The sequence below is a fragment of the Astatotilapia calliptera genome, chromosome 9, assembly GCF_900246225.1.
Source record: "Astatotilapia calliptera chromosome 9, fAstCal1.2, whole genome shotgun sequence".
NCBI classification, from domain to species: Eukaryota; Metazoa; Chordata; class Actinopteri; order Cichliformes; family Cichlidae; genus Astatotilapia; species Astatotilapia calliptera.
The window spans coordinates 2825224-2842810 of NC_039310.1; positions in this window are offsets into that span (position 1 = coordinate 2825224).

A 17587-nucleotide genomic window follows, 5' to 3' on the forward strand; every position below is an offset into this window, starting at 1 on the left:
GTAATAAAAGTAATATTAAAACTAAGTAGCTGCTGCCATTGTTGGAAACTGGAATTGGCTGGGATAGGATATGCCCCACCAAGGAGCGTGGCTAACAAGTTTGAAATAATAGTCTTTCTTTAGCCGGAAACAGCTAATGGCATCAAACCCGCCGAAAAGATTTTAAGACAAGAATGATTTTGTTAAATGTGAAAATGGCCGAGGTTGATACAGAATGACTTAAATTCACAATAAAGATGTTATTGATACTCAAAAGCATGTGCCATCAATAAATCAAGAAGAAGAACAAGAAGTTATTTGCAACTGTTAAACTGTTAAAAGGATTTCGAGATTATCTCACAACCACATATTTGAGACTACGAAAAAATACAAACATGTGCCTAATTACCGTCATGATAACACACTCACGTTGTTTAGCGTTGTTCATTTCATACTAGCACACATACACATAGCTCAACAGTGTGAACTACTGACTGTGTAACGCGGACACTTATGGAAATATGTATACTCACAATACGCACGTGCATTACTGGCGAATAAGACAACCGGTAGCAACGGACAGCAGGGTTAACAAGTTTTCGGCTTTTGGCAGAAAGTTCAAATGCATGGAGCTAGAACTGCCACCGTCAACTTCCCGGGCAAGAATGCAATGCATTATGGGAAATGTTGTCCCCACGGAAAAACGCCAAAACATTACACCGTTGTAATTTGAAGTAACATTACGTATTTGTCACATTCGATAACTTCTAAAGTTACAATTACTTGGATTCGAATTTATTTATAACAAACATTCACTGTGCACAAAGTACGAATATATTTCCAGTTAAAAATAAAAAAAAGACTGTTTATCGAAATAAATTTAAACAAAACAAAACAAAAAACACGTTAGACTTACCAAATTCAGGGCTGCTGATGAAAAAATTAAGGTGGTGGTTGTGGTGGTTTGAAGTTGGGGACCCTTAATCCACACAGGCTGGCCAAATCTTCCCCGCATCAAGGTAAATTCAAGATGGCTGACTCAGCTTTCCTGAGGGAGCGACAAGACTCCACCCACCAGAACGTCACTAATACATGCTTCTTAAACTTTTTGAGCGTTCCAAACAAATTAGCTAAAAAATATTGAGCCCTATTCAATTAAAGTTCCATAAAGGCCAACAGAGCTCAATACTTTATAGTTTGCTCAACTACAAAATGACATTTGATTGTTATGAGCTTATTAGTTATGAGCTAGAACAACTGTTAGGGATTACAGTGTAGCAAGTTGATAAAAATTGAGTTCAGTCAACTTAATACTTACATTTTGCAGTGCAGGAGGAGAGTGGAGCACAGGAGGGCAGCAAGAATGGGGAGTGCGGAGACACAGGAGCAGAGAGAACAAAGCACAGACACTTGGGAGAAGGCACAACACGGGAGTCAAGGGAGCACACTGGGGATTTATTGTGTGTTACATTTACTAAACTGTAAATAAATGCACTGTTCACCGCACAGAGTCCTGCATTTTGGGTCCTTTTTTCCCCACTGCCGGCACCAGCGCCGGCGCTCCTCACTGCAGCCGGATTCCCGGACTGCTCAACAGCCGGCTGTGGTGAGCAGAAAGGACAATTTTTCATTTTCCCACTCCGTCTGTTGGTTTTTCAAAGAACTGTGAGACTGCTAATACTGTAGCTCAGATTTTAGCCCAGCCTGAAGCTCAGTCAGCTGCCCAGCCTGAAGCTAAGCAGACTGCGGTTCGGCCATCTGCTCCATCTACAGCAGCCTCCACTCCACCAATAGCTTAGGCCCCTGTTCAGTAACTAGCTCAGGCATCTGTTCAACCACCAGCAGCTCAGTTAGCTGCTCAACCACCTGCAGCTCAGTTTGCCGCTCTGTCTCCTGCTCAGCAGCCATTAGCTTTGCCCACAGTTCAGCTATCTGTTCAGCTAGGGGTCTCCTTGGGTGGAGGTAGACCTAGGGGCCCATCCAGCTGTTGTCTGTTCCTGCTGGGGGTTCTGGAGAAATGCGACAGCTGTCGTCTACCCTTGCTGGAGGGTCTGAAGGGCTCATCCAGATCTCAACTACACCATGTGAGGACACACTCACCGGTCCTCATAAGTTTGAAGGCCTTTTTTTGAGGCTCAAAATGTGGTTTTACTGTCAGGGTATGACTAGGTTATGGTTAGGTTTTAGGGTAAGGATTAGGGTTAGGCATTCATTTTTAATGGTTATGGTTAGGGTAAGGGGCTAGGGAAACCATTATGTCAATGAAGATCCTCAGTAAGATAGCTGAACGGGCTTGTGTGTGTGTGTGTGTGTGTGTGTGTGTGTGTGTGTATTCTTGTTATGTGCTTGTGTGTGTGGTCTGACAGGTCAGCCTTAATGAACTAAGAGGGTGAATAGCGCATCAATGAAATCGATAGCAGAATTAACACATTGACATGTTAGACTCATTTGTTTCCTGACATTCCTCTCCATGCAATTAAGCTGCTCAGATATGCAAGTCAGATGTGATTAATACAGGCTGGCTGGCCATTCTCACCTTGGTTAAGCATTCTGAGGGTGAAGCATTTCAGATCTTTTCCAACAATGGATGGCAGTGCCTTTATGGGAAGCCAGAAACTCTCCTGGAGCTCACGACAAATAGATTTTTAGGAGCACGTCTGTACGCACCAACGGAGTGTACAGGTTGGACTGAAAATGTGACCAGTTAGATTTAGGGAGAAAGAAGGGAGAAGTCGGACACTGCTAAAAGGTAACATTCCTTTCTTTACACAGACTTACTTGTTAGTAATTGCAAATACCAGAGGTGTGGACTCGAGTCACATGACTTGGACTCGAGTCAGACTCGAGTCATTAATTTTATGACTTTAGACTTGACTTGAAAAAATGTTGTAAGACTTGTGACTTGACTTGGACTTTTACACCAATGACTTGGGACTTGAATTGGACTTGAACCGGTTTACTTGAAAAGACTTGATATTTTACCCCAAATATAAAATTTAACATGCATATTATATAGAGATTGAAAATGTGACGTCATTCACGGGTAGAACCGCAAAGGATTCTGGGAACTCGTGGCAAGCGGTACTAACGCACGCAGGCTTTCAATTGAAATCAGTCACACAGCGATAAAAAGAAACACAAAAATGTCAAGAAGCTGTTGTATTATTAACTGCAATAGCCGGTCGCATGACAGCCACGGGAAGCCGACGGGTAAAGAGATCGGTTGGTCGTTGAAGAGAAATTGTTCGAGCCATGTTTCCAAAGTAACAAAGACGCGACGGATGGCCTGGATTGCAGCCATTCAAAGATCAAATATAACGTCCCAGAACACTCCAGCTCACAGGTTAGTCTGCTCCAAGCATTTACACGAAGGTCAGTGTTTTTTAGTAGTTAATACGTCATTTTCATAACATAATTGGTGATATAGGTTACAAGCAAGTCTGGCACTGAACAGAAATTGTCGCGCTATGCTCCTTTATTTATTGTGCATAAATAGTGAATTGTCCTGACACAATATTGCGTTTCGCTTCTGTTATTATGGTACATTGACAAAAACATATACTTTTATTCACAGGATAAAACAGGTTTTTTGTATCACTAATTGCCCAGTACGATTACAGCATACAATATTATTGTCACTGCTACATTTCTGTGATGCTACCAGAAATTATTTCCACTACTAATTAATTACCGTTGAGCTCAAAGGTCCTATTAATAAACGGTTAACGAATGTGTATTTATGACGACGATTTGTGAGACTGGTAAACTTATGATACGTACGATGGTCTTTCGTTCTACACGGTGCATTTCAAGGTCCTGTACCCATCCGTCGGTAAACTGTACCTGAGCTTGTTGCAGTGACCTGAAGTTACTAAACTTCATGAGTGTATGCACTCACTCCAAGAACCGTATAATTATAAATATGCATATAAATATGCTACAATGAGATAGCTGACTTTATCTAACTAGCAAATGTTTTCCAGGCTACGTTGGTGATTCAGTTTTTTTTAATGTGTATGATATTTTTGTCATGCGATTTTAAAGTCGGTCCTACAAGCGCATCCAAGAATAACATGCAGCTTATCTCAGAACTGTCGGTGAAAATTATTCTTGGAGCTAAGTTTAATTGAGCTGCATTTTATAGAGGTGCAATTTCACAATTTGTGTATATTTTCTAAGTTCACTATTTTGTCATGTGTTGAGAAAAACACAGATTAAAAAATTACATGGTCTAATATTTACATTTAGCATAACTGCAACATTATTTTTTCGTTTTTTTTTTTTTAAAGACTCGAAAGGACTTGAAATTCAAAGTTTCAGACTTGTGACTTGACTCGGACTTTTACACCAGTGACTTGAGACTCGACTCTGACTTGCCTGACATTACTTGAGACTTGACTTGAGACTTGAGGATAAAGACTTGAGACTTACTTGAGACTTGCAAAACAATGACTTGGTCCCACCTCTGGCAAATACTGTTAAGCATAGTCCTCTGATGTTTTTTAGCCTGTCCTGTCCAGAAGTGTAGCCATTATAATTATTGTCTGAAGGCCCAACTGATATATTTTTTCAAGTGGACCATTACGGCTTTAGCTATAATGTTCCACTTGATAGCCTAATTTATTAGATTTCTATTAGAATTTTTTATTTTGAGTTATTACAATCACAATGGAAAAGACCGTGGGACAGTAAAGAAAAAGAAGAAAGAAATATGAGTTGGGGAGAAAGTTAACAGAAGGACAGAAAGAGAAAAATTGAAAATTTGCTCTACCACCTGTCAAGAAAACCCAAACAAAAAACAACAACAGGGAAACCACAGCAACAACCAACATATGCATAAGTATCAGTAAATAATAAATATTCAATGTTACTGAGCAGCATACAGTATCAATAATACATGACATGTTTAGAGGGAGCAGTCGACGAAGATAGTGTGTATCTGTGAGTACCTGTTTGTACACCTTTTGAACACTTCTGTGTACACCTGTGTTTGTGAGCACATTTGTGTTCATAAAGTTTCTCCATTTAAGTATCTAATATTTTGTGTGGGGAGCCAAAGCCCTGGCCCCAGACCTCCAGAGACCACCTCAGAGCACAAAAGCTCCAGGAGGACCACCACAGGGACAATCATGGCAGCTACTGAAAAAAGAGCAGAGGAGAGCCCTGCACAGGGGTCGCCCAGCAGACACATTGCAGAAGTCGTGGGGGCAGTGACGATGAGCCCGCAGGATCTGCCTGGCAGCTGGCTGCACCGCAGCAGACAGAGCCCCGGGCCCAGAGACCTGAGGACCCCCACACTGAGCAGGGGTCCGGCAAGCACACACCAGGAGTGAGCCAGTACAAACCAGAGGACCCAGCCCTGGACACTGAGAACCACTAATGCATCAGTGGGTGGTGGCACCAGCCACTGGCAGGGAGTATGGTTGAGGGAAACAGGCCCCAAAACCTGAGGTGCCTGAGATGTTCTGAGAGAGGCGGAGTCTAAGACCTGACCTGACACATAGACAAACAGGCAATCAGAGACAAAATATACATATACAAATACTCACACACTCGCTGAATATGAAGACACATGGAAATGAATGCCGTACACACACTCACACACCCCATACATACTCTGTACTCCCACGTCCAGACACCAACACCTACAGAGGGGCAATCAATGCCCAGACCCATTACAGGCAAGAGGTTCCCTTTACTCTGCGATGGGGACAAGCACACCATCCCGGTCTTGCAGCAGCAGGGAAGCCCACCAGATGGCCAGCTCCTCCTCCCGGACCCCATGCCTCATGCCACCCACTCATATATGGTGTTGATGCGTGCTGTTCCAAAAAGGATTTAGAACAGGGGAGGGGCATGGCACCAACAATCCTCTGCCAGATAACAGCTGGTGTCAGCTCGGGCCAAGTGGACAGGAGGGGACAGAGGAGGAATACCAGCCTTGCACCTCAGTGACGCACTTGCACTTCAAGGCGCTGCATGTGGGGTGGTATGATGGAGCAGGGGGTGCGAAGCAATTAGGGATGGGGAGGAAAAGATTGGAGGGCAATCCCTGAAGCTTCCTGACGCCCGTGGGCCCCCCTGTTCCCCGAAATCCACCATCCAGACCGGGTCCACAGCAGCAGCACCACCAAGCCCCACAGAGCATGAGGTGGCCCACCCAACCTCACCGCAGAGGAAAAAGTACACCCCAACATTCAGCCAACTGCCAGAAAACATAAGGCAGTAGACACCCGGGAAGAATTCAGCCTCCAGCTTTGCTAGATCCCCCTTACGTGCAGAGTGGACTCCTCGAGCAAAGTCTGCAGGCCCTCCTCAGACCCTACCAAGCCACCAGCCACATACAGACCCCCCCGCGATAAAAAATGAGATAAAATCACAAAGTGCTTCATAGAAGCAGAAACAAAATCACATGACCAATTTAAGACGACACGGCTACAAGATGCAGTAAGTCAGAATCTCCATTTCAACTTTGGTCAAAAGTGCAGACTTCAAACTATATACCAGTTTTTTAATTGTGTCGATGGGCCACGTAAAACCAGAGTTATGATAAAAAATGCACACAATATTTTTTTCTGAACAAAACAGTGGTGTTTACTACGGAGCCCCGCAGGGGACATGGGAGGGAAAAAAATTAAGACGGACTTTTGCGAGATCTCGCAAAACAAACTCGGGATCTCACAAAAGTTTTACCCGCATTCTTCGGAGGCTGCCAGCTTGAAGCCGACCAGGAAGTCAAGGCACGATGTGCCGGGAAAGCGGTGTTCCTCCCGGCTGTAGTAGGTCTCGACCTCCCGTTAGCTTCGAGATGGTGGGTGTCAGATCTCAGAAAACATCGGAGCACTTTTGCAAATATGTGATGTCTTGTAAACTGAGCAGATATCTGACGTTTACACAACTATATTCACGCATCAAAATATCTTAAAAGTTTATTTTGTGACCCAGAAAGAGTAATATTACAACTAAGTAGCTGCCGCCATTGTTGGAATTCAACTTTTGCGAGATCCCGAGTGTGTTTTGCGAGATCTCGCAAAAGTCCGTCTTAATTTTTTTTTCTCCCATGTCCCCTGCGGGGCTCTGTAGTTTACAGCGGGAAGAACGGTAAAAACGGCATTTTCTACAGACAGCGCTAGCAAACACTCTCCGCTTGCGAGTGAAAAAAGAAAAAGAAAAAACACCCCTTTCCCTATTCTTGTTCGATTTTACCATGTCAGCCAGTCAAAAAAATGACAAGGCAACCTGTGACATTTGGTTGTTTAGGGAGAAGGGGAAGTTTTTAGGAGTGACACCCGCGACGGAAAGCGGGCGAGTTTAGTGTGTTTGGAGGCTATACTATAGTTAGTTTGTTGTGTAGTTATTGTTTTGCTGCTGAATTTCACATTTTCTCCAAAAAACTCCCTCAAAGGCAGATTCCAGTGTAAACGCTGTTCCCACATGGAAAACTGGACTGATGCACCTCCTGTTGTCAGACCTGCAGGGTTTAGGCCTTTGGTGTTCTCCTCTGCCTTATACTGAACACAAAATACATTTTTTTGGACTGGCACGAATAATTTGTGTGCCTTCTTATTTGATACAGCACACCTGATTGTTCTGTAAATAGATTTAAATGGTTATATAAAAAATGCCTGAGGCCTTGGCTGCATTTTTAGGTAAATAGTACCATATAACTTTGTTGCTTGCAAAACTTGTGCATAATTTTTAGAAATGTACAATTTCTATTTGCATTTCAAGTTATGAAAATGATTCGTTAAACATTCGTTTGTGGGTTTTACAGTAAAAAATATAACTTTTTTCTACTTGGATTTTGAATTTTTTGTCTGAATTTAGATCAACTGTGCTAATATAGTGTACCAAAATGAAAAAATAACTTTCAGATATTTGAGGTTGTGCTGAAAATAATGATGCCAAACAAGGCAAGAAAAACATATTTTAAAGGTGAAATATAGAGGTAAAACCAAAAGTAGTCAAAAATGGCCAATTATACCCTGGACCCCAGAGGGTTAAACATGTAGGTTTTTAACAGCTTTTTAAAAGAAATGACTGAGTCCACAGATAGATCTCAAACTTAAAGGGAATGAGTTCCAGAGTCTGGTAGGCACTGATACAAACACTCTGTCACCTTTTGTTTTTAACCTTGTATGCTGGACAACTAGCAAGCCCTGGTCACAAGACCTCAGGGACCTGTTGGGGCGATAAGGAAGAAGAAGATCACTGATGTAAGTTGGAGCTACACCATGCAGGGCCCTATAGGTCATGATTATAATCTTAAAATGGATCCTGAACTTGACAGGGAGCCAATGCAGTTGAATCAGCAGGGGAGTGGCATGGGAGTATTTGGGATGCTTTGTCAGAAGCCTGGCAGCAGCATTTTGAACACCCTGCAGTCATTCCAGGGAGGCGTTACTTAAGCAAGTAAACAAGGAATTACAATAATCTAAGCGAGATGAAACAAAAGCATGAATAATCATTTCCAATGCGGAGCGTGACACAATGGGGCTCAGCTTAGCAATATTTCTTAAATGGTAAAAACAACAGCGAACCAAAGATTTAATGTCTGTGTCCAGCATCAGAGCTGGGTCAAAAGTAACACCAATGGAGGGTTTAATATAAGAAGCAAGAGGGCCTAGAATTTTTAACCACAAGGGGAACAAATTTCTCAGGAGCAAAGATAATGACTCCTGTTTTATCAGCATTTAGTTAAAGGTAATTATCAGCCAACCAATCTGTAATGGAATCTAAGCAGGACTGCAAGATTTGGAGCTTAGAAACATCAGGTGGCCTAAAAGAGATATATAGCTCAATATCATCTGCATAACAATGATATGAAATATCAGAAAAAGAGCTAAGAAGTTGCAGAAGAGGGAGTAATTACAACAAAAACAATAACAGTCCCAAGACAGAGCCCTGTGGCACCCCATAGGCGAGAGAGCTGACGGAGGATCTGAACTTAGAGGAAGCCACAAAGGAAGCTTGTTCAGACAAATAGGATTTAAACCATTCCAATGCAGTACCCGATATACCCACTCAGTGGGTTTAATCTATCTAACAACATATGATGATCAACAGTGTAAAAGGCAGAGGTCAGGTCCAGCAAAATCAAAACAGTGCACTCTCCGGCATCATAATTCATCAAAATATCATTAGACGCTCTAAGAAGTACAGTTTTGGTAGAATGAGCCTTACGAAAGCCAGACTGATATTTATCAAGAATGTTATGTTCATCTAGAACAACCGTGAGTTGCTTGGCCACAACCTTTCTAAAATCTTGGCAATAAAAGGAAATTTTGAGATGGGTCTGTAGCTGGAATGCAAAGAAGCATCAAGTTTGGGGTTTTTTTAAAAGTGGGTGAATGGCAGCACTTTCACAGTAAACAGGGACCTGACCAGAGAGCAGAGATGCATTAATAATTATAAGAAAACTAGTACCAACGGACTTAAAAACATTTTTAAACAAAGACCCTGATAAAATATCAAGGGGGCAAGAGGATGATTTCATTGAAGTGACCAGCTTCGACAACTCAGGACACTGAGTTGTTGAAGCTGGTAAAATTGGAGCAGGTAAATGGTACATAGAGGGAGAGTCTTCATTTGAAGAGATTGGGACAGCAGCAGTGACCGGAATGACAATATCCCTAATAGTGTCCAACAAAACCTTGGGGTTACCTCTGCTCCTGGAGACTAGGTTTGAAAAATAAGCAGCCCTTGCATCACAAATTGAAGCATTAAAAGAAGCTAAAAGGTCTTTTAAATGAAGGAGTTGAACCTGTAAACGAGTCTTTCTCCACAAAGAAACACCATGCAAGAGCCATCAGAGCATTAAGCTCTCCAAGAAACCAACCCTAGGAGACCCTCAGATGCCCCAATGCCCCAAGCCCATAACTTCCCCCCCCATCCCCCCCCATACACACACACGAAAAAATAAAAAAAAACTAAAGCAGGACAAAACCACATAGTTATGGGGCAGTTATGGGTAGGGATGGGTACCGTGCCATTATGGCACCGGTTCTGACATAAACGGTAGTAACCAGACCGAAAAGCAGCACACATTTCGGTGCTTTATTTCGGTGCTTTTTCCCCCTGAGATGTCACACACTTTGGATTCTAGCCAATCATTTTACCTTTGCAAGCGTAGTAGGCGGGCCCAGGTACGTACGTTCTTTTAGAGCAGAGCTACAGATTAAAAATGCCCAAGGCAAAGCAGTCAAAGTCTGGGTGTACTTCAAACTGCAAGCCTGCAACAAGTGCTTTAAGGTGATACTTTGCAAAGGAGGTAAATCCTCGAATCTGATGAAACACCTGGCAACGTATAGCATTTTGTTAAAAGCCGAGAAATGCGCCGTATTTGATAGCTTGCTGCGAGACCTCACACCGGGCACATCTACTGCGGGTGGGTTGCCTGTTATCGGACCCGGAGTTAGCAACATCCCCCAAAAACACGAAGAGGAGAGTCCTGGACCCTAGCCCTGCCACTGTAGCAGAAATGATGAGGATGATGATGGCAGCAGCAGCCTTTCTTCTCTGCGTGAGTAGCTTAATGTTATCCGTGTGTAATTTACGTTGATTAGGCTAACCACGTTATTACATTAATGCACGTAAGGTGAACTCGCAAACACCGTTGTAGTTACATGAAGCTGTCTTCTTGTTTGATGGCAGATACTCCCTTCACCCTGGCCAAAAAGACTAAAATGACCAAAGAAAAAGTGGAAAACAGCTAAACATGAGAGGTTTTTGGACAAAGTTTGTGTTTTTTCCATTGATTAAGCACTGCTTCCAGCAAAGAGTGATTCGATAAATCCCCTATAGCTGCAGAAAAGGCTGACATTGTTATATTTTTACAAAAAAACAGCTGAACATGAGAGGTTTTTGGACCAATTTTATGTTCTCCATTCTTTAAGCACCGGTTTGAGCACTGTTTAAGCACCGGCACCGTTTCAAAAGTACCGGTTTGGTACTGGTATCGGATAAAACCTAAACGATACCCATCCCAAGTTATGGGTACAGTAGATCCATTATAATTTAAAGGAGTACATTTCTTCATGATCTTCAATGTTTTTATGAATATTGGCCAGATTTAACAACCTTTCAGATTCCAATTTTCTTTGTTGAAAAACTGTAAAATGCTTTACATGTTGAGTGCATATTACATGCTGTTATCAGATATAACAACTGGAATAATGTTCAACCACATATATTATGACTTCTCATATGCATTTTGCACAATTTTTTTTTCAATCCCTTTTATGGCCTTTGTTTTTTTTTTTTTTTTAAGACAATGAGATCAGTGTGGTTGAAGACTAATCACAGTCATCAGTACAGCCAATCCGTCTTGCCCTCTTACCATCGCCAGTTCCATTGTCAGACCATCCATCGTCCCCAGCTTCTACCTGTTCATCAGATTCAACTATTATCCACAAAAGTACAAAGAACAGGAACAAGGGCCTAGGAGAGCTTGATCGCAATGAAGCAAAGCAGGTTAAAAGCAAAGCCTAAAGCAATTTCCAGTGCTTAACTGCATTTTACAAACACTAACTTTTTTGTGTAATTTGCTTCAGTTCAATCAGTATAAATCTTTTTTTTTTTTTTGGTGTATACTGTCCTGAGGCCAAACCCAAAGGGTAAGGAAATTTTCAATGAAAACGACAAAACTAAAACACTGTGACATCCAACTCGTCAACAAATGGTCAACATACTGATTGCAGATATGATAGAATCACACGGGTAAGTATTCTTTGATGATCCTAAAAAAGTTGTCAAGTGAGCAGAATAGCAATACACTTTTTTTGTTTTTGAAAGGAGGATTCCACCCATAAGTGCTCGGACTAACTATGCACTGGGGATTGCAACGCTTTTTCCATATCTCCAAGATCTTTACTCAAAAAATGGTTATGTAAGTGTTATCTCTGAAAAGCAACATCTCTGTAATTTATGCATGTTGTTACAGTGGTACCAAATATGCATTCCTTTGTTCCATTTTTTGTTGTGTATGTTTTTTTGTTTGTTTTTGTGTGTGACTGATTTGCACGCATGAGCAGGACCATTACTATGATCTGGAGGCCAATATTGGCTATCTTGCTTGGAGACTCAAGACTGTCCAACGCAATACCTATGATGGTGCTAGTGGGTGTCCCAGGCCAAACTTTCAAAACAGTCCAACAACCCGAAGAGAGTCTTTGTTTGTTAGAGGACGACTTTTTGGTGAGGAGTGCAGAGAGGCTCTGTCTGTTATTACACACTCAACAGATAGGTCTGTGCTTAAAGAGAAGATGAAAGCTACTTTTGAATACAGACAGAAGCTGGTTCATGACCCAGATGGAACATCATCAATCTTGGATGTCTTCCCTCATTTCCTTGAAACACCGGGGTTGTTGAGTATATTTATAGACATTTCATTATTATTAACCTTTATTTTACCAGGAAAAGTCCCATTGAGATTAAAAACCTCTTTTTCAAGGGAGTCCTGGCCAAGAGGCGACAACATGTTAAAATTACAAAGTTACATACATTCATGATATGAAACCAAAGATAACATTTTGCCCAGAACACTTAAGTAACCAGTATTTGGTTGCTGTTTTGTCTTTTTAATAGACTGATCAGGATTTTACAATGATGCTTGTAGATGAGGCCTCTGGAAGATTTCTTGCAAAGTGGCCTTCATATTTCAAGCAAAAAATCATCAGAGAAAGCCAAAGTCTTCCATCAAGTCATTGTGTTGAGGAGTTACGAACATCTTTTGATCCAGAGGCTTCAAATGACTGGGGTAAATTAGGACAGTATTTCAGTATATAAAATACTTACATTTCCCTTTGTCTGTCCTAATACACTTAACTGACTGCAAATAGACTGAAGTAATTTATGCATCCTTGTGGTTTAAGCATTTTCAGAAATCTCATCATTTAACTGCTTAACAGAATTTCAGTTCATCTTTAACCTTTTGTCTCAAATATGCTTTTTGTCTTTAAGGCTGGGAGAGTGATATGGCAGCTCTTCTGTTGTTGCTGCATCTCCTGCCCCCAACATCAAAAGGCCACAAATAAAACCCCCGCAAAAACAAAGCTCTTCACAGGCAGCCAATCATCTTGTAAGATTTGTCAAGGTATGCTCTAATAGCATTTTTTGTAAACACTGTTTACAATTAATGATTTTTCGTAAATGGTAAGCCACAAGATAAAAACAGAAATGATGAAATTAATTAATTATCTTTTGTGTATTTGATATGAAATCATGCTGCATCGATAGATATCGGAAGATATCAAATCTGTTGTCGCTTTCCTTTCCAAAAGAAGTTAATTGACAGACATGGGTTCAGTACAATGTGAACTTCAAAAATTCAATTAGATTCAATTCAGTTTTATTTATACAGCGCCAAATCACAACAACAGTTGCCTCAAGGTGCTTTACATTATACAGTAGACCCTACAATAATACATACAGAGAAAAACCCAACAATCATTTGACCCCATATGAGCAAGCACTTTGGCGACACTGTGAAGGACAAACTCCCTTTTAACAGGAAGAAACCTCCGTCAGAACCACGCTCAGGGAGGGGCGGTGATTGGTTGGGGTGAGAGAAGGAAGACAGGATAAAGACATGCTGTGGAAGAGAGACAGAGATTAATAACAGATATGATTCAATGCAGAGAGGTCTATTAACACATAGTGAGTGAGAAAGGTGACTGGAAAGGAAAAACTCAATGCATCATGGGAATCCCCGGCAGCCTACATCTATTGCAGCATAACTAAGGGAGGATTCAGGGTCACCTGGTCCAGCCCTAACTATATGCTTTAGCAAAAAGGAAAGTTTTAAGCCTAATCTTGAAAGTAGAGATAGTGTCTGTCTCCTGAATCCAAACTGGAAGCTGGTTCCACAGAAGAGGGGCCTGAAAACTGAAGGCTCTGCCTCCCATTCTACTTTTAAATACTCTAGGAACAACAAGTAGGCCTGCAGAGCGAGAGCGAAGTGCTCTAATAGGGTGATATGGTACTACAAGGTCATTAAGATAAGATGGGGCCTGATTATTTAAGACCTTGTATATGAGGAGCAGGATTTTGAATTCTGGATTTAACAGGAAGCCAATGAAGAGAAGCCAATACAGGAGAAATCTGCTCTCTCTTTCTAGTAAGTAAGTAAGTAAGTAAAATTTTATTTATATAGCACATTTCTAGATAAGGGATCACAAAGTGCTTTACAAGGTATAGACACAGATTAAAAAGACGAAGTACAATCAAAAGTTAACAAAATGCAATTTTGAAAAGATGTGTTTTTAGCTGTTTTTTAAAAGTAATCAGTGAAATAGCAGATCTTAAGTTCTGAGGAAGAGAATTCCACAGTCTGGCGGCCACAGTAGCAAAAGCTCGATCACCCCTAGTTTTCAGTCTCGTATACTTAATAACAAGTAGGCCCTGACCACAAGACCTCAGAGACCTACTAGGGGCATAGGGCTGTAAGAGTTCAATGATGTATGATGGTGCTTGTTCTTGAAGAGCCTTAAATGTGAGAACCAGAATCTTAAAGTGGACTCTGAATTCGACAGGGAGCCAGTGTAACTGTATAAGCAGCGGTGTTATATGTGAGTATTTCGATGTTTTCGTCAGAAGCCTTGCTGCAGCATTTTGGACAGTCTGCAGACGCTTCGGGGAACTCTTGTTTAGACATGTAAACAGTGAATTGCAATAGTCCAGTCGTGATGAAATAAAAGCATGAATAACAATCTCCAGTTCAGTATGAGCTATTATGGGGCTCAATTTAGAAATATTTCTTAAATGATAAAAGCAAGACCGAACCAGAGATTTGACGTGAGTATCCAATGTAAGAGCAGGATCGAAGGTTATCCCTAGGTTCCTGATAGATGGTTTCACAAACGTTGAAAGGGGACCAAGAGCATTCATTATGCTGGGTACATGTCTGTCTGGAGCACATAACAGGACTTCAGTTTTATTTTCATTTAGTTGGAGGAAATTGTCGGCCATCCAACCTTTGATGGTTTCCAAACACACATTTAAAATCCGCAGTTTAGAAGCATCTTCAGGTTTAAAAGATATATATAGTTGGATGTCGTCTGCGTAGCAGTGGTAACAAATATCCTCAAAAGGGCTCAAAATATGCTGGAGAGGAAGTAAATAAATTAAAAACAATAATGGCCCCAGCACAGAGCCTTGTGGCACACCAAAGGACAGGGACGTAGAAGATGACCTGTACTTAGAAACTGCCACAGAAGAGTATCGTTCACAGAGATACGAGGAGAACCACTCTAAGGCAGACCCAGATACACCAACCCAGTATTTCAGCCTATCAAGCAAAATATAATGGTCAACGGTGTCAAAGGCCGACGTGAGATCCAACATTAAAAGAACAGAACACTTACCCGCATCGTTTTGCATCAGAATGTCATTAGAAACTCTAAGAAGGGCTGTTTCAGTAGAATGAGCTTTACGAAAGCCAGACTGAAATTTATCAAAGATGTTATATTTGTCTAAAACTGCTGTAAGCTGCTTAGCCACAATCTTCTCTAAAATCTTAGCAATTAACGGTATTTTTGAGATCGGTCTGTAGTTGCTAGTGAGAGATGGGTCCAGCATAGGCTTTTTTAACAGAGGGTGTATAACAGCAGTTTTAAAATAGGCAGGAACTTAGCCAGATCCCAAAGAGGTGTTAATTATAGTGAGCATACAGGGACCAATAGAGTAAAATACATTTTTGAATAACGATGCGGGTAAAATGTCGAGTGAACAAGAGGATACTTTTGTTGCACTAACTATTTTTCCCAGTTCGGCTAGTGAAACAGGTAAAAATCTTTCTAAAACAACAGGCCGAACTGGCGTAGGAACTGACAGTGCAGATGCTGATGGGGACAATTTTTTCCTTATATTGCTAATTTTTTCTAAAAAGAAAGCAAGAAATGTTTCACAGTCTTCAGCAGAAGAAATAATGGCAGCAGGTAGAGCAGGAGTAATGATATCAGTAATAGTATCAAATAAGACCTTAGGATTACCTCTGCTCTTTGCAACCAACTGAGAAAAGTAAGCAGCCCTTGCATCTCTAATAGCATTGTTAAAAGAGGCTAAAAGATCCTTTAAATAAAGGAGATGAACATTTAAATGAGTTTTCCTCCATAACCGCTCAGCTTTACGACAATTACGTTTTATAGAGCGGATGTTATCATTTAGCCAAGGTAGGGACTTGGAAACAGGCACAGGTCTCATTTTAACCGGACAGATTTCATCTAAGATCGAAAGACAATGATCATTAAATAGATCTGTTGAGAAATCAACACCGTTTTGTGGGGATAGTGTTAAATTAAAAGCATCTGAGAACTTCTGCGCTGTGGAGGAATTTATAATGCGCGACATAACTTTCCGGTAAACAGGAGACATAGGCTCGTGAAAAGACATGTTAAAAAGAATACAATAATGGTCAGAGATAAAAATGTCCTTAGAACAAATACAATCAATATTCAAACCCAAGGTAAAGACAAGGTCCAGTGTGTGACCTTTGTTATGTGTGGGGCCGGACACATGCTGGATAAAATGAAAAGAATCCATAATGTTGATAAAACCCCTGGCAAAGAGGTCGGACTCATCATCAACATGTATATTGTCAGGACTCTTGCTGCAGCATTTTTGATTAACTGAAGGCTTTTCAGAGAGTTTTTAGGACTTCCTGATAATAATGAATTACAGTCATCCAGCCTGGAAGTAATAAATGCATGAACTAGCTTTTCAGTGTCACTCTGAGACAGGATATTTCTAACTTTAGAGATGTTGCACAGATGGAAGAAAGCAGTCTTACATATTTGTTTAATATGTGCGTTGAAGGACATGTCCTGGTCAAAAATGACTCCAAGGTTCCTCACAGTGTTACTGGAGGCCAAGGTAATACCATCCAGAGTAAGAATCTGGTTAGATATCATATTTCTAAGATTTTCAGGGCCGAGTACAATAACCTCAGTTTTATCTGAATTAAGAAGCAGAAAGTTAGCGGCCATCCAGGTCTTTATGTCTTTAAGACATTCCTGCAGTTTAACTAATTGGTGCGTGTTGTCTGACTTCATGGACAGATAGAGCTGGGTGTCATCAGCATAGCAGTGAAAATGTATGCTATGTCTTCTAATGATACTGCCTAGGGCAGGGGTCGGCAACCCGCGGCTCCGGACCCGCATGCGGCTCTTTAGTCTTTATTTTGCGGCTTGGTTTGGGAAAATAAATTATAAGTATTTAGCTGAAGTGTATTTTATTTGTGTTTAGTTCTTTTTTTAACTTGTAGTTCTAAATTGAAGAATTATTGTGATTTTGAAATATAAAAATAAAATTATATCTTATTATTTTTTCATCGCTCAAAATAAGCGTCACACTCGTGGAAGCCGGTGTACCCGCCGAAACGCCGTGCATTTATCGAGACTTTCAACCCCAGCTAGGCCAATTATGGATCTTCGGATCCACATTATGTCAGCAGCTGTTCCCCACCGTGAACTAAACAAAAACAAACATAAACAAACAAAAACAAACATAAAAGCAAACACCGCTCACGCCTCGGATGACAGCAGACACTGTGCGCAGAGGTTCGGGACCATAAGTCTTATTGTAAACATATCACGGCAGACCCGACGATGTT